A 19,670-nucleotide genomic window follows, 5' to 3' on the forward strand; every position below is an offset into this window, starting at 1 on the left:
GAGAGTTCGACCAATAAACACCGGATTTAGGAAGTTCGACCAGTAAAAACCAGATTTAAAAAGTTCAACCAGTAGAAACCAGATTTAGGAAGTTCGATCAGTAAAAACCGGATTTAGAAAGTTTGACCAGTGAAAACTGGATTTAGGAAGTTTGACCAGTAAAAACCGGATTTAGAAAGTTCGACCAGTGAAAACTGGATTCAAGAAGTTCGACCAGTAAAAACTGGATTTATGAAGTTCGATCAGTAAAAAATGGATTTAGGAAGTTCGACCAGTAAAAACTGGATTTAGAAAGTTCAACCAGTAAAAACCAGATTTAGGAAGTTCAACCAGTAAAAACCGGATTTAGGAAGTAGGCTTCACCCGAAGGTTGACCGGTAAAACGGTTTCGATAAAAGATTCAATCCGAAGGTCAAATTTGGAAAAGATTGGTGTTTAGAAAGCGCTTGATGATTGTGATGTGAGATTTTCAATCTTCACCCTCACGATGACCTAGACAAATGCCACGGGTCTCAGGATTTATCCCTTATCCTGAATGGGTAATAAATTTGATGTAAATTGATGCAAATGAATGCAAATTAATGCAGATGTATGCAAATGAATGCAAAATGATGTAAATGGGTACACATGCGTGCAAAATGAGAGATTTGCTTGATCCTACCTGCATACAGGATGTGTTGAAGACAATTTTTAAAATAATGCCCCAGTGTAATGGGGGAGTAAGATATTGGACGAAAGGATAAATAATTGATATTTGAGGAACGTTCTCTAAAGATAACAATGAAAAGATTGACGATGTGCTTCTGTCTCTGAGAGAACTGTCTGACACATCGCTCTGGATGGTAGTATGCGCAGAAGAAGAGGCCAAGTAGCCTGAACCGCTTGCCGTATGCATAAGTATATTTGGGAGGTGATTTCTGACGATCAAAATAGTCTCACACAACTTCTTCCTCTTGAAGGTTGTCGATCAAGAACCGGTATCGTGCAACTGGAGGAAGCTTTTCACCATTGTATCTGAATGAACTGACTCTGACTGGCACATGCTGGAGGAACCAAGACTGCATGGCATAGGTACATCCTTTGACTAGAATTGATTCTCCGAGTGTGAAACGAGTCAACCCTCGATATAGAAAAGCGAGTGCGACCATGGCTATGGAGAGACGTCTGGTTTGTCGACTTTCCCACCTTCACAGAAGTTGAACTATCTTGATATCTATATAATTTCGTTTATATGAAAAGAGAGCTAATCCCACAGTGCATAAGACCATCGCATGCTGGATTCTTTCTCGAGCTGTTCGAGATAAGGAACTGACTTCCACAAATGCCTCATACTGTCTCTAGATTTCGAGCAGGTTCACATACTCATTTCCATTCTCCTCGATCAATGGCCAAGACTTACATCCTGTCATGCGAGCTAAAGCGTCTCGGGGATCCAGACCCTTGACATTAATCAAAAATTGATTCTCCAATGGATCTTCAGGTTGACCAGCTGGCTCAGGCAATTCTATAATCTCTGAGAATTCGTCCATTAACAAAGTCATTTCTCCCCATGGGAACCCAAAGGTACTAGTACTCGGGTTCCACCGCTCTGCCAGCGCGTGGATCAAATTGTCGTTGACTGTCTACTTTCCCACTGCAGATGCCAGCTCCAATCCACAATCACTCAAATGGTTCAAAAACATACGAGAGAAGTTCTTGAGCCAAAAATAATACCATCGGAGAATGAAGGATCTAGTGCTGAGAGTTCGATATTCAGGAATACTTTATCCACCTCATAGGAGATGTGACCCTCAGAAAAGACCAAATCAAATTGACTGGATGCCATCAGACTTGGAAAACATGGAAAATTGGAATAAGACTTGAGAAAATACAAGGATTTTGAAAAAAATGCAGGCAGGATAAAAATGAAGCTGGAAATTCGAGATCCAGAAGAACGAAAGGATGAAAAATCACCTGGAGTTTTGAAGAAAATAGAGAAGAATTTGAAAAATTGTCCACGGTTTGAATAAAACAGGAATTTTAGACAGTATATGGCAACAGATTGAAAAATTGGAGATTTTTGAAAATCGTCCAGTATTTTAGAAAACTTGTGGAAAATGTAATAAAAGAAACTAACATTCAATCACATCTTGTACAAACAAGTATGCACATACAACATCCTCTAAAAGCTGACTCTAGATGCACAAGTTTTGAAATAGCTGTAGGATCTTAATCCTTACTCTAAGGCTCAGATCATCTGTGTCAATCATGCTATGCCTATATACTCGAGCTGAGGCTCGATGTACGTGGCATAAAATCAATTTCTCTGGTTCTAGGTTCAAGTTTTCCAACATCCTTGAGCGCCTACCAATATACGTTGGACTATGGCCCTTGGTACGTGGCAGGGGGGCGTTAGCCCAAATAAGTGGCCCAGTTATGAGGCTTTGTCCCGAACTATGGTTCTGAAAGAAAGCCCAGCAACGTGAAGACCGGGTAGAGATAGGTGGGGTGGTTTTTGAAAACATGAGCACATGCAAGCAAACAGAGGGCTCTAAGTCCTAAAGAGATAGAATTTTGAAATATTTAAAGAAGCAAGCATTGTTTTCATACAATTCCTAGATTGAGGAGTATTGTATTAGACCTAAGTCTATGTGAGCATGAATAATTCTCCTCAATATGGTCCTACCAAACCATGCCTAGTCTACATGCAATCCATGTCAGCTGGGTTCAAGTCTAGGCTCTTAGGTTCACATGATAACAAAAAGTAAAAGTTGGCATTCCATGGAACACAATTTTTACAATTTGAACTAAGTCAAGCACACAATTGATCAGGCGAAGACAGGTCCCATCTCGGTCGTCAAACCTGTTATCATCGCAACATTTTACTTTTGCAAGTCAAACTGACCTTTGAAAAAGATTTTGAAAATAACTCTCCTCTGTTTTAAAATGCAGGATAATTTCAAAGAATGGGACTCGCCTGTCGATATGAGGTTCAACCGTTCCTGGCGCCTTTACCAGGAGTAATTGAACCAAGGATCAAAAGTGTGCTTAGCTTTGCTAAACTTGTCTAAATCATGTTCTATTTCCTAAATGCACAAAGAATCGGGCATGTGCTATGAATTTTCTGAAAATGCAGATTTGAAAACATGATGTTTGCTTCTGAGATTTGAAATACTTAAAAAAATCTTGGAAAAGATGTCACTTGGAAAATCGTGAGTCATGGTGGGAGTATTTCTGAGGAAAATGAAAATTGATTTCTGAAGAATCTAGAGGTTTTGTGAAAATCGATTTCTAAGGAATTTCAAATAACTTTGGAAAAACTTGATTTTTCTGAATTTAAACTTTAAAATTGAATATATAACTTAGAAAATCATGATTTGAACTTGATAAATACTTGAAATATCATTTGAAAGCTAAGAGTTTTGAGAAAATCAATTTCTGAGAAAGACTTGAGAAACTTTGAGAAAATTGATTTCTCTGGATTGGAATTGGAATTGGAATCTGCAAATTGAATGAAATGAATGGATATGGATTTGAAAGATATTTCTTTGAGGAATTGAGAAAATCTTTTTGTATTTTGAGAAATGCGGTGCATTTTGAAGTTAGCCTAAGAGTGTAGGCTGAATGTGGCTAATACGAAGATCACAAATCTGGGTCTCATTCGTATTCTAACTATGACCATAAATACGAATTCCACCAAGTTTGTCAACTCTCTAAGAGCTTGTGCACGTACCATTCATGTAGACCATGGTGTATTTGTAAAAAAAAATACATGAATGATGCATTCATCAGATATTAAAATTTGCAGAATTAAACTATATGCAATGCAAATCCTAATCTAAGTAGAAATTGAAATTCTTATTCCAAAGTTTACATTTAATTTACATCACTAATTGAATTTAATTACAGAAAAATAAAGTCTTCAATATCCCTGCAAAACTAAAAAACTTGTTAATGAAGATATGTTGGCTTTTCTAGGTTTATCTAGCAATATCTGGAAATTGCTGGATTTTGCTAGATATAAGCCTTTTTCCATGATTCATTGAGATAAACATAATAAAATTGAAGAAATATGAAAATGGGATTTGAAAATTTTAACATGTGGTCAAAATGACTAAAATACCTCTGATAGCAAGACTATGGCCTTGAAATCAGGGTTTTCAGAAAGATATTTTATAAAGATAAGGTTTTGGAATTCAAATGAAGATAAATCAAACATAAAGTGATGTGATATGATCAAAAATAAGAAAATCTAGGTTAGGGATTTCAAAATTGAGGTCAAATGACCAAAATTCCCCTGATAGCAAGACTATGGCCTTGAAATCAGGGTTTTTAAAAAATATTTTGGTAAAAACTTTGGGTTTAGGATTTAAATAAAATCAAATAACAAGAAAATTGACCATGACGTGTTCTAATATGATTATAAACATGAACAAACCCTAAAATCATGAACTTATGCATAGAAAATAAAAAATATCACAAAAATCATGATTTTTGCAGTGTTGCAGGATCCTGCGGGCACCCTATTTTGCAATTTAGCTCATCCAAGCATCAAATGGGTTCCAAAATTGATAAAAATCGACACTTGTACTTTTTATTGCCCTAAAATTATATTAAAATCATAAAAATATATTTTTGACATTATTCCAATTCGAAAATTGCATTAAAACCCTAAAATATGTTATTTTTACCCATGGTCACATACCAATTTTGGTGCCATACCCAAATTAGGAGTCAATTCACCATGGAAATTCTTGAACTTTTACAGAGGAATAGTAGACAGAAAAATAGAGAATATCCCTTTTACAGATCAGAAAATTTATCTTCGGTTAGGGAGATTTGTTTCGACAATCTGGACTTTAATTTAATTAATATAAATTTAATTAAAACAGTCACTTCCGATTGTAAATACAAGGAAAAACATAAGACTTCATTAAAAAATTTTGAGATTTCATAAGTGAATAATAGACAGATAAATAATGAACTTTCTATTTTACAAATCATAAATTGGATCTACGGTTAAGGATCTATGACCAACACAAGTTGAATTAAGGTTTTTTTAAATCAGAACAAGTTTCAAAACATGGACATAACTTTCTGACAGAGGAAAAATAGTAAACTAAGATATAAAAATAAAGGAAAATTACAGTAAATACTAGGCATTAACACAAATCTATTGCATTTTACGGATCTTGAATCGAATATCAAATGAAAGAAATAACGCGTCTGAAAATTATGCTTGAATTTGAACAACGATTTTAATCAACAGAAACCTCGATTTGACTTTATATTTTATTAACAGAGTTCTCGAATCCCAAAATGTTTGATTTTTTTACACAAAATCAAAAACATATCCACGTATCACATATAAAAAAGTCAGCAATTTCTAACAAATATTTCAATGCGAAAAATCATGCTTTTTATAGATCTAGAATCAAAACACATGAAAATCCAATAAAACATTAAAAAAACATGATTTAAGAATGAAAAACAATAAAAACACCTAAACATCAAAACAAAATTAAATTTAATTTTGAAACACATGAAATGAATATTAATATGATAAAAAAATAAATAAAACACAGGGAATCCATGGTTAAAATTATTTTCACCTTTGAAAACATGGATTTAATCCATTTAACGGATAAATCTCATGTTTCTTTGGTTAAGAACATGAAAAGCGATAATGTAAACGATTCTAATGGATTAGAATCTCAAAATACAGCACTAAACAAGGTTAGATCATCTTCTTGGACCAAACTTGAGGTTCTTGGATGGATTTCATTGTTAAATCCATGAAACAAAAGACTTCCATGGTGAAATCATGGTAAAATAAGGAAAAAAGTTAATAAAAGCATAAAAAAAATTAAAAAACATACCTTGGATTGATGCAGATGCAATAGAGGAAGGAGGAAGGGCTAGAGAGAAGAAAGAGGCCACGAAATTGGGAGAGAAAAAGAGCTTCTTTTGACCTCTTGAAGTCCCCCTTTTATAGGTTATCAAAAAGTCACTTAATTAGGGTTAATTAAGAGGTTTTTCTTTTTTTCAGGACTCTTTCTAATAAATCCACTAAGGGCAACGATTTTTCTAGAGTCTTCTAACCTAAATGAACTCTAACTAAACTCTAGTTAACACCTAATTAAACCCTAGAAAGTCTAAATGTGGCATCACCTAGTATGGACCCACATTTGGTTTTTAAAACTTGAATTTAAAACCTTTAAAAACCAATGGTTTAAAACTTAAATAAAATGGATTTTTAAAATTGCTTTTGACTCCTCTAAACCCCTAACCTAACTAGGACATTGACTAACCTTAGTCTAACCTTGATTTCTTCAAATGTGGTGCCACCCCGAGTGGGCCCCACCCCGAGTGGGCCCCACCCCGAGTGGGCCCCACTTGAATTTTCAAAAACGATTTTAAAACTTGAAAATGAGAGGTTTTTCAAAAGAGATTCAAAAATAGACTTTGAGATTAAAAGTTTTGAAATGGTACAGAGTCTTGACTGAGTCAAGACTCCTCTAGATATGGCGCCAACTGAGGGGGGGGGGGGCATCAAAGTTTTGAAAATTTTGAAATAAATACTAAAAATGGCTTAAAAAAAAAGGTTAAAATCAATAGTTGAAATTCAAAGTTTTGAAAATAGAGTTCTAAGCGAACTGAAACTCTGGGCTAGAGTCCTGAAATTTTAAGACTCTGAGATTTTAGATTTTAAAAGCCAATTAAAGGAGTTTTTGAAAGATTTTATCAGAACTGGTAAAAAAATAAGTTAGAAAACACAGTCAGGGTTAGAGTCCTAACTCAACTGAAACTTTGAAATAGAATCCTGAATTAACTAGACTCTGCAAAATGACCTAATTTTTGAAAAACAAATGAAAATAAATGAAAATGGAAGTAAAAACAGACTTCAGAACAGACTTCTAACTGGATTAGGACTCTGGGACAGAGTCCTGATTGGACTAAAACTCTAGATTTTTTTGGTATTTTCTGAAAAACAGATGAAAGAACTTGTGAAAACAGTAAAAACAATAACAAATATTGAAATCAAAATAGAGTTCTAATCCAACTAGGACTCTTGGGATAAAGTCCTAATTGAAGTAGGACTCTTAGCATCTTGGATTTTCTAAGAAAACGAATGAGAGGATTTTGAAAAACAAGTAAAAACTAGATAGAATTGAAGTTTGGTTCAGAGTCTTGATCTAATTAGGACTCTAAAGAAGAGTCCTAATTCGACTAGGACTCTGAAAATTTTTGGTTTTCTGAGAAACAAATGATGAGACTTAAACAAAGCTTTTGAAAACCAGTGAAAATGAAATGAGAAAACAAACTTTGGATAGAGTCCTGATTCGATCAGGACTTTGAGACAGAGTCCTGATTCGATCAGGACTTTGAGACAGAGTCCTGATTCGATAGAGACTCTGGGATAAAATCCCAAAATTTTGAAATTTCATGATAAAGGTATAACAATTTTGATTCTTGAAGAGATAAATAGTAGGATTTTTGAAAGATTCTCTCAAAATTGAAATCAGGGTCAGAGTCCTGATCCTACTAGAACTCTTCAAACAGATTCCTAGTTCAACTAAAACTCTGAGTTTTTGACTTGTCTTTGAATTTTTTTGAAAGATTTGATTAAAAACAGGCAAGAATAACGATGAAAGATAGAGTCTTGATTCGATGAGGACTCTAAGAAAGAGTCCTAATTCGACTGGGACTCTAGAATTTTGGCCAAAAACAAAGGATTTTGATAGGTTTTCTCAAAAACAGGTGAAAAGGGTAGTAAAAGATAGAGTTCTGACCCGACTAGGACTATAAAAAAAGAGTCCTGATCCAACTAGGATTCTGGAAAAAGAGTCTTAATTGGACTGAGATTCTGAAATTTTGGCCAAAGATGATGAGGATGGGCAAGGATATGACCATAACTGGTTTAAAATCAAAATAGAGTTTTAAAAAGATTCAAAAAGATGAAAATATAGAGTCCTGATTCGACTAGGACTAAATTTTTTGAGATTTTTTATAAATAAAGGAATCTAGAAGTGACACCACCTAAATGGGCCTCATCTGAGAATTGAAATCAATTGAAATTGAGTTTAAAATGAATCCAGATTGTTTTCTGAGGAAAATATTTCAAAATATAAGATCTTGGGGTTTGGCAAATGGCAAGAATATTGAATTAAAACCCAGGTTTTGAAATTGTTTTCAAAAGAAAAGTTTTAAAAGCTCGAATCTGGATTTAATATTTTGAAAACAGGAGTGCTGGATCTCGAAAATGAGATGTAATGACATGCAATGCTATGCAATGCAATAAAATGGTATGTTGAATGCATGCAATGATATGCACTGATACATGAAATATATAAACACTGGATGAGGGTGAAAATTTAGGGTGTTTACAGTATGGTAGATATAGTACTTTATAATTCTATCATGGTCCTTTTTTTTGTTTTTGGTGACTTACAATCAAAGGCCGTTTTGGCAATGGTGTCGGTCAACCGTGAAGGAATTGAGATGAGGTGCAATGTGCTGCTGCATTTGATCATCCATCAAAAAAGTGTGAAATCACATTGCATGTGATCCACTCTTGCCTAGAATGGTAGATTTATTATTATTATTAGGTAAACCAAATTGACTAGTTTTCCCTAGTTCCTTAGACGTCCATAGAAAACTAATTTTGCATCCCCATCTTCGATTTCTCTCCTTACTTTCTCATCCAACAAAAATGAGAGAGAGAGAGAGAGAGACTTTCCTGTGGCAATCGCACTAATCAGCTGGATGGGCTGTGAAACCTTGGGATCACATTTTTTTTTATGAGAACCGGAGAAAACCACCTTCGGAGTAAGAGACCTAGTGAACCCTGCCAGTCTACAGTCGCTTCTCCAGCGGTGTGAAATGGGGGCATACCCATTGCCTTCAGTGAGTCACCTAGTTGGGATCACACTTACCTAAAATAATATCGATCATGACCTACACAAATTTATATGGAAAATCACAGAGGTCTCCACCCACTTGGTTAGGGGTGATCGCGAATTATCACCTGACATGGAATGATCATGGTTCCTCCAAGAAGCATCCCTTGCTGCAAAGTGGGAGTTGGGTGTACCCAGTGGCAGAGTCATATTGAAGTTAGGGTGGGCACGTGCCCACCCTGACCCAAAAACTCTCTAATGGGGGTTCAGGTCTACTGTGGGCAGTGCCTACCCTGATCTTTCATGTGCCACTCTTCTCAGACGACTCTCTCTCTTTCTCTCTCTCTCAACCCAACAATCCCCCCAATAGAAGGTTTGCTAGGACAGGTAAACAAGCCAAGCTTGGATTGTTCCAACTTGCCTAGTTAAGGTTACAACCTCTGCTCTTGCAAACCAATCACAAGTTGGCTTGTATTTTAAAAAAATATTTTTAAAGCTTGATAATATATAAAATATATGTATAATACATATAAATATATGTTTAATTCATGTACAAAGGATATATAATATGCATTTTATGTATATACTATATATAATATTTGTATAAATATCTAATATAAAAGTATGTATAAATATAGAATATGTAAAATGACTTATACAAGTCAAGCCAATCGAGCATGTTCATGCTCGGCTCATTTAACTAAATAAGCTAGATAATAGCCTAGCTCGCTGAGCTCAATTTCTGAGTCGAGCTAAGCCAAATGGCAAGCTGTTCATCTCGTTTCTCAATGCTAGAGTTTTTGCCCCCCCTAGTTTAGATTCTTGGCTTTGCCACAAGAGGAGGTTGTGTGTTCTCCCCCGAACACAAATCCATGTGTTCGGGTGTGTAGGGAGAAATATCTTGGGACCCATGATAATTCATATGCCAATGTTACCCATGATGATTTTATAATAAAATCACATATACAAAAGATAAATAACATATAAAAAAGATAGATATGCGTCAGACGGAAATGTCCTCCCATAAGATAGATATGCGTATGAAGAAAATGTCCTCACGTAAATAGCTTTGCATATTCTTGCGAGTCCAGGTTCCCGCCTTGGTTTTTAGCTTCTGTTACAACATATTGTCGCCTTCTCATTCCTGCCTTGTGTTATAAAACATTATCGGATTTGTTCCTACCTCATGAAGATAACTATAAATTGATCAACTGGTTCGATCATTGGTGGGCGTCATAGAGAGATTTGTCAGCCATCTCTTTTTACAGTCTTCTCTTCTTCTTCGTTTTCGTTAAGCAGTATGGAAAAAAGTAATGACGCACAAACATTCCTACAAGTGTCATTAAGGCATCGTGAGTACCTTTCCATGTCATCATGCTATTGTTGAAGAATGTATATTATCGTGAGTGCCATTAAGGCATTGTTTTGTTATTGTAGGTCGATGTTGGCTTTTCGACAATTGAAAAATTGAAGATATTTGTAAGACGTTGGGACTTGTTGACAAGAATGCTTGGTTACAGATGTGAGGAAGGACCTATACCCCATCTAATATCATTCATTCACTCAGTATATGTAATGTAATGCAAATCGCAGTTGTAGTAACATACTACCAATTTGTGAGATATTGGTTTGTTTGTTAATATCGATTTGTAAGATATTATGTTGAATTGTCATATCAATTTGTAATATATTATGTGATATGTATATCGATTTGTAAGATATTATGTGTTTTCTAGCATCAATTTATAAGATATTTGTAGTATGATTTTAAAATGTGTGCGTGCAAAATTTATATTGTTGGGTCCTTGCGGTGGTGATTTGTGTATTCAAATCGTTGTTCATTTAGCGATTTATATTGAGATCGCTTCACAGCATCGTAGATATAATTAAATTATTGTCATGTAAATCGCTATCATCAACACACATATACGATAAATCATTTCTTTTATTGGCATGATAAATAACAATATGATGCATAGTATAAGCAAATAACAAATCACTATTGCTTTTATATTGTGATTCATTCAATCATTTCTTTTACTTGCTTAACTAATCGGTATTTATTGTTATATGCATCTTGAATAAATTATAGCAAACGTATGCGCTGGCTAACGCCAATTGATATCTTGCTTATGACAGTGGTGAACTTATCATCTGGTTGCAGTGAAGATGATATATCTTAATCATTGGAAAGTTATGTAGAAGTGAACATATATACTAATGATGCACCTAAAGAAGTGAACATGTGCACTAATGATGCACATGATAAGAAGGGTGCAAGCATTGGATTCACTCTTGACTTGAATGTTTCAGCATAAGAAACGCAATTCGATAATGAGGTAGACGATCATGACAGTACACTTGATAAAGGTGCATGCACTGGGAATGTACATGATAGTACACTTGACTCTGTTCTCGTAGAAGGAATGCAGTTTAATAATGAAGAAGCTGCATATCAATTTTATAATGATTATGCCTTAAAACATGACTTCAATATTATATGGTATTTTTGGTCAAAAAATACACAGGGTGTCGTGGTGAGAAAGACATGTTTATTCTAAGGAAGGTTGAAAGAAGTCAAGTGAAAATCCAACAAGGAGCAAGCCAGATTCAAGATATGACTGTCTAGCAAGAATGGTGTTAAGAAGACTTTCAAATGGAAAATATGTAGTTTGTACTTTAATCAGTGATCATAACCATGAATTACCAACTTCATTTACGACTCCTATGTTAAGGTCACATTGTAAAGTAACTGAAGTGCATGCTGCAATTGTTGAAATAGATGATAATGCCGGCAAAGCCATACAATTTGTGAATGCACATAGATGGTGGTTGCGAGAATGTGTCATTCACACCTATGGATCTAAGAAACCACTTGAGAAAGAAGATGACATATAACATGAAGAATTGAGAAATATGTTTTTTGGTTGAATACTTATAGAAGAAATCAATCAATGACCTTAGTTTTTTTAGTGCAATGCAACTGGATGAAGATGAATATGTTGTGAATATGTTTTGGGAAGATTCAAAGTCAAGAGTAGATTAGGAATGCTTCAATGATGTGCTTATTTTTTATACTGAACAGTGGCCATTTGCACTGTTTGTCGGAGTGAACCATCACTCACAAAGTTGCATATTAGGCGACGCTTTTTTGTATGACTAGACAAAAGAAACCTTTGAGTGATTGTTAAGAGTATTTACACTGGCAATGAATGGGAATCACCCTGAAGTTGTACTTGAAAATGGTGATCATGCAATTGCAACTGCAGTGTCCCATGTATGGTCAGATGCACAATATCGCCTATGTTTGTGGCATATCTTTCAAAATGCAGCAAAAAATATAAGACACATTTAATCAGAAGACATGGTTTGATAAAAAGTTTACAAAGTGTGTACTTGAGAGTGTAGATGAGGTCACATTTATGTTTGATTAGGAGAAAATGATTCAGATGTATGACCTTGAAGACTACGTGTGGTTACAAAATTTATATCCAGACAAAAAGAAGTGGGCATTGGCATATGGAAGACAATACTTTTGTGTAGGTATGATAAGCACACAAAGAGCTGAATCTATGCATGCTATACTGAAGAAAACCTTGTATTCATGTTTAACAATGTTTTGCTTCATGTACTTCAACATACACTGTAAACACCCCAAATTTTTACCTTCATCCAGTGTTTGTCCATTTCATAAGTCATTACAGATCATTGCATGTCATTGCACGTATTCTGCATAGCATTGTATGACATTGCATCTCATTTTCGAGATCCAGCACTCCTATTTCAAAACATTCAATCCAGATTTGAATTTTAAAGCTTTATTTAAAAATCAATTTCAAAACCTGGGTTTTTATTCAATACTCTGTCATTTTCCAACCCCAGGACTTTATATTTCGAAGTATTTTCTCAGAAAATAATCTGGATTCATTCCAAATTCACATTTTAATCGATTTCAATTCACAGATGAGACCCATTGAGGTGGTGTCGCTTCTGAATTCCTCTATTCATCAAATTTCTCAAATTTTTGAAAGTTTCAGTCCGATCAGGACTCTGTCTCAGAGTCCTAATCCAGTCAGGAGTCTGTTTTTAAGTCTGTTTTACTTCCATTTTTAGTCTTTTTCGATTATTTTCAAAATTTAGGTCATTTTACAGAGTCCAGTTAGTTCAGAACTCTATTTTAGAGTTTGGTCAAGTTAGAAGTCTAACCCTGACTGTGTTTTTTGACTTATTTCATCGTTTCTTGATAAAATCTTTCAAAAACCTTTCATTTAGCTTTCTAAAATTTAAAATCTCAGAGTCCTAAGAGTTCAGGACTCTGACTCGGAGTTCCAGTTCGCTTGAGACCCTATTTTCAGAGATCTTGAATTTCAAATATTGATTTTAACCCCTTTTTCAAAGTTGTTTTCAGTAGTTATTTCAAAACTGTCAAAAATCGATATGGGCCCACTCAGTTGAAACCATATCCAGAGGAATTCTGACCCAGTTAGAACCCTATTCCATTTCAAAAATTTTAATTTCAAAGTTTACTTTTGAAGATCTTTTGAAAAATCCTTCAATTTCAAGTTTTAAAATCATCTTTTTTTGAAAAACTCAAGTAGGGCCCACCCGGGGTGGTGCCATATTCGAGTAAGTCAGGGCTAGACTAGGGTTAGTCAGTGTCTTGGTTAGCGTTAGAGATTTAGAAGAGTCAAAAGTTATTTTAAAAACTCATTTTGAACTTTGGATTTTAAAACTAGTGTTTTAAAAGGTTTTTAAAGAACTTTAAAAACCCAAATGTGGAAAATGCCAAGTGGCATCACATTTGGGGATTTTTTAGGATTAGCTAAGGGTTAATTAGGAATTATTTAGGATAATTTAGACTAGGGGTAGTTAGGTAACTCCACCCCAAAATCGCCCCCCCCTTTAGAAGTCCAAAAGTTTCAAAATTGCTAATTTTTAAAACCTAAAAAATTGTTATAAAAGGCCCCCATAGGGGGGACAATTTTTCCAGCCACCTTGGGAGCAAATCTTGGAGCTTCTCTCTCCTCTCCAGCCCTTCCTCCATTGCTGCAACTCCAAGGTATGAACTTCTTCACTTTTCTTATTTTATTTAATGCTTTTTAATGCTTTAAACCTAGATTTAGGCTTGGACACCCCTCCTTATGGAAGATCAACCATGGTTTCACCTCAAGAACCATCAAGAATCAGCAAGAACGATCCAAGAAGATGATCTAACCCTGTTTTGGATGATTTACAGGGATTTTAATCCATTAGAATTGATTTTAATATGATTCCTTACATTATTAACCAATAAAATATATGATTTACCCTTTTTAATGGGTTAAATCTATGTTTTAAAGGTGATATCAAATTCCAGCCATTGATTCCCTATTTTTATTTTATTTTAATGGTTTATTCATGTTTGTTTTACGTTCTACAGCAAAAAAATAATTTTTATTTACTGTTTTATGGTTTATTTTATTGATTTACATTAGTTAATGCATGGTTTTCCAAGTTTTTTTAAATTTCTGTGTGTTTTAGGTTTAGAACAGCAAAGATGATGTTATTTCAGATGGAAGTTCTAATTGTTTATTTCTGATGTTTTTATATGTGATGCATGCATGAGTTATTGAGTTACTGTAGAAAAATCAGAGGTTTTGGATTTCGAGAACCCTGTCAAAAAAATCAGACATCAAATCGTGTTTTTAAAGCTTTAAAATCGTGGTTAAAATCAAGAAGGTAACTTGCTGTGATGATATTTCTCTCATCATATATCCGATTTTAGATCTGTAAAGTGCTATGGATTCAAATTGAGTAGATCTTTCTTCTGTGAAATTTTCAGATTTTTTTATCACTGTTTAGTATTTTTCCCCTTTTAGAGAATCTGTTTTTAAATTTAAAACTCGTTAGGGTTTACCAAAACCCTAATCAGACTTGTGTTAGTCATAAATCCCAAACCACAGATCCGATTCATGATCTGTAAAAAGCGAGTATTGTTATTTTTCTGTCTACTATTTACCACTAAAATTTCAGAGATTTTTGTTTAGAATTGATATTTATTTCTGTATTTTCAATCTGAAGTAGCTGTTTTAATCCCTGTTAAAAGTGATATGTTTTAGCTCAGATTGCCGGAAAGGTTTATCCCTAACCGGAGATGATTTTTCCGATCTGTAAATTGGGAAATCTCTGTTTTTCTTCTTAGTTAGTCTCTGTAAAATTTTATAAATTTTCATGGAGATTTGACTCCTGGTTCAGGTCTTAGATTGAAACTGGTTGGTGAATTAGGTCAAAAATAACATATTTTAGGGTTTAATGCAATTTTTGGATTAATTTAATGTCAAAAAATTATTTTTATAATTCCAATTAGACATTAAGGTTATAACATGTGCAGGTACCAATTTGTATGGATTTTGGAATCCATTTGATGGCTGAATCAAGCAAATTGCAAAACCGGGTTCCTGAAAGATCCAAAAACACTGCAAAAATTACAAAATTTGTGATATTATTGGATTTTCTTGTATAAGCATATATTTTTAGGGTTTAATCATGTTCATAATCATATTAGGATGCTTTAGGTTTAATTTTGTGCTCATTTGATTTCATTTAGTGCATAAAACCTAAGTTTTTACCAAAATCTATTTCTAAAAACCCTGATTTCAAGGCCATAGTCTTGCTATCGAAAGCAATTTGGTCATTTGACCTAAATTTCGAAATCCTTAACCCTAATTTCATATTTTTAATCATGTCATATCATATTTGGTTTGAGTTTATTCCATTCAAATTTCAAAACTTGCATTTTATCAAAATATCTTTCTAAAAACCCTAATTTCAAGGCCATAGTCTTGTTATTAGGGGTATTTTGGTCATTTTGACCCCAATTTCAAATTTTCAAATTCCATTTTCATAGTTTTTTCATTTTATTTTATATTTTATTAGTTTTGATTTAAGGGAATCATGAAAAAGGCTTATATCTAGCAAAATCCAACAATTTCCTGATATTGTTGGATAAATCTAGAAAAGCCAACATATTTTCATTAACCAAGTTTTCTAGTTTTGCAGGTACATTGAAGACTTTATTTTTTCATGTATTTAAATTTCAATAGTGATGTAACTTGTAATTAAACTTTGGAATAAGAATTTACATTTCCTGCTTAGCTTAGGTTGCATTGCATATAGTTTATTTTTATAATGTTAATGTGTGATGGATGATGATTCATGCATATTTTTATGAATTCACTATGGTCTACACGAATGGCACATGCACTAGCTTCTATGAAGTTTATAAACTTGGTGGAATTTGTATTTATGGCAATAGTCAGAATATGAATGATACTTAGATTTATGATCTTCACATTAGCCACATTCAGCCTACACTCTTAGGCTAATTTCAAAATGCACTGCATTTCTCAAAAATACAAAGAGTTTTTCCCAATTCCTCAAAATCATATTCATTCATTTCATGAATTTTCCAATTCCAATTCCAATTCAAATTCCAAGTCAAAGGAATCAAATTCTTCAAAATTTCCCAAGTCTTATAGCAAAATCGATTTTCCCAAAGACATTGAATTTCAAAGTATATTTCAAGTGTTTCTCAAGTTCAAAATTTGAAATTTCAAGTTATATTTTCAAGTTCAAAGTTGAAATTCAGAGAAACCAAGTTTTCTCAGAATTGATTTTTATAAAATCTCAAGATTTTCCCAGAAATCGATTTTTGCTTTCCTCAGAAATATTTTTCAAGTCCTAATTCACAATTTTCCATGTGATATCATTTACATTTTCTGAGTATTTCTAAGTATTTCAAAGCAAACATCATGTTTTCAAATGTGCATTTTCTGAAAATTCATAGCACATGCCTGATTCTATGTGCATTTAGAAATTAGAATATGATTTAGACAATTTGAATAGAGTAGAGCATAAGATTGATCCTTGGTTCAATTACCCCTGTTAAAGGTGGCAGGAACGGTTGAACCTCGTACCGACAGGCGAGTCCCATTCTACGGAATTTTCCCGCATTTTAAAACGGAGGCGAGTTATTTTCAAAAACTTTTCAAAGGTCAGTTTGACTTGCAAAAGTAAAAATTTTGCGATGATAACAGGTTTGGCGACCGTGATGGGACTTGTCTTTGCCTGATCAATCTAATGCTCTACTTAGTTCAAATTGTCAAAATCGATTTCCATGGAATGTCAGCTTTTAATTTATGCTATCATGTGAACCTAGGAGCCCAGACTTGAACCCAGCTGACATGGAATGCATATATACTAGGTATGGTTTGGTAGGACCATATTGAGGAGAATTATTCATGCTCACATAGATTTAGGTCTAATACAACACTTCTCAATTTAGGAATTGCATGAAAACAATGCTTGTTTCTTCAAATATTTCAAAAATCTATCTCTTTAGGACTTAGAGCCTTCTATTTGATTGCATGTGCTCATGTTTTTCAAAAAACCACCCCACCTATATTGTCCCGGTCTTCACGTTGCTGGGCTCTCTTCCAGAACCATAGTTCGGGACAGAGCCTCACAACTGGGCCACCTATTTGGGTGAAAACCCCCCTGCCACGTACCAAGGGCCATAGTCCAACGTATATCGGCAGGTGCTCAAGGATGTTGGAAAACTTGAACCTAGAACCGGAGAAATTGATTTTATGCCACGTACATCGAGCCTTGGCTTGAGTATATAGGCATAACTGGATTGGATACAGTTGATCTGAACCTTAGAGTTAGGATTAAGGTCCTACAGCCATTTCAAAATTTGTGCATCTAGAGTCAGCTTTTAGGGAATGCTGTATGTGCATACTTGTTTGTGCAGAATGTGATTGAATATGTTATAGTCATTTCCTTTTATTTTCCATATTTTCTCAATTTTCTAAAAATATTGGACGATTTTTCAAAATTCCCCCAATCTATGTCCATGTACTGTCCATGTTTTAAACCTTGGACGATTTTCAAATACTCCATTTTATGAAATATTAAAACCCTGGACGATTTTCATGAAATTCCTCTATTTTCTTCAAAACTCCAGGTGATTTCCCATCTTTCCTTTCTTCTGGATCTCGAATTTTCTGCTTCATTTTATCCTGCCTGCATTTTCCTCAAAATTCCTGTATTTTCCAAGTCTTATTCCAATTTCCATGTCTTCCAGTCCGATGGCATCCAGTCAGCTTGATTCAGTCTTCCCCGAGGGTCACATCTCCTACGAGGTGCGACAAAGTCTTCCCGAACATCGAGTCCTCAGCACCGGATCCTTCTTTCCCCGGTGGTATTATTCATGGTTCAAGAACTTCTCTCGTATGTTTCCGGACTATCTGGACGAGTGTGGATTGGAACTGGTGTCCGCAGTGGGAAAGCAGACAGTCAACGGCAACTTGATTCATGCACTAGCAGAGCGGTGGAATCCGAGCACTTCTACCTTCTGGTTCCCATGGGGCGAGATGACAGTACTGATGGATGAATTTTCAGAGATTATGGGATTGCCCGAGCCAGCCGGTCAGCCTGGAGATCCATTAGAGAAACAATTTTTGATCAATGTCAAGGGTCTGGATCCCCGAGACGCTTTAGCTCGCATGACAGGACGCAAGTCTTGGCCTCTGATTGAAGAAGATGGAAATGAATATGTGGACCTGCTCGAAATCTACAGACAGTATGGAACATTTGCAGAAGTCAGCTTGTTGTCCAGAACAGCTCGAGAGAGAATTCAGCACGCGATGGTTCTGTGCACGGTGAGATTAGCTTTCTTTCCCGATGGACGGAATTACATGGATATCAGAATAGTTCAGCTTCTAAAGAGATGGGGAAGTCGACAGACTAGCCGCCTCTCAATAGCCATGGCCGCACTCGCTTTTCTATACCGAGGGTTGACTCGTTTCGCACTCGGAGAGTCGATCCTAGTCGAAGGGTGCACCTATGCCTTGCAGTCTTGGTTCCTCCGACATGTGCCAGTCCGAGCCAGTTCCTTCAGATACAATGGTGAAAAGCTTCTTCCAGTTGCGCGATACCGGTTCTTGATCGACAACCTTCAGGAGGAAGAGGTCGTATGGGATTACTTTGATCGTCAGGAATCACCTCCCAGATACACTTATGCTTATGGCAAGCGATTCAGGCTACTTGGCCCATTCTTCTGCGCATACTATCATCCAGAGCGGTGTGTCAGGCAGTTCTCTCAGAGGCAGAAGCGCGTAGAGATTCGTCCACTAGCCAGGGTTCTGCCAGAATTCGATCTCGCATCAGATCAGTGGTCCGGAGCATACCATTCTGCCAGACATGGCTGGGATTCCTTTGTCAGTCTTACTATTTTTCCTGGTCCTCGTGTATCTTCTGATTATCTGGAGTGGTGGAAAATTGTCTGTCCCCCTCCCATCTGTCAAGTGTATTATTGATAAAATCATGTTTTTCCTCTCAATAAAAATTCCTTTATTTTACATTGGTTTGACGACCTCGCCTAGGTAACAAGGCATATTTTCAGTTGTTTATCCTGCAAAGAATAGCAACACAATTGTCGTAATCCCAGCGACGACTCAATCCCTAGTAATGGGATATTATTTCAATTGTCTACCAAAATTCTCAACAAACATTTTCCTCCAAACCAAATTTCCTTCAGAAGCCTAACCATCAGTTCTGCCCTACAGAGAGCATCAGCAATATCCAAGAGAACATTTGCGATACCCGATGGTTGATACAAGATCCAGAAAGAAAGTCGCATCAGTTGAAGGCGTCGCATATTCAGTAGCTTCAGAAGAAGAGATGGACTCACCTCGATCAATTCAGAGTCAGGGTCAGCAGGAGGAGGATGGCATCAATCCCCAAATGTAC

The sequence above is a fragment of the Nuphar pumila genome, chromosome 2, assembly GCF_984573655.1.
Source record: "Nuphar pumila chromosome 2, dmNupPumi1.hap1.1, whole genome shotgun sequence".
Taxonomy (NCBI): domain Eukaryota; kingdom Viridiplantae; phylum Streptophyta; class Magnoliopsida; order Nymphaeales; family Nymphaeaceae; genus Nuphar; species Nuphar pumila.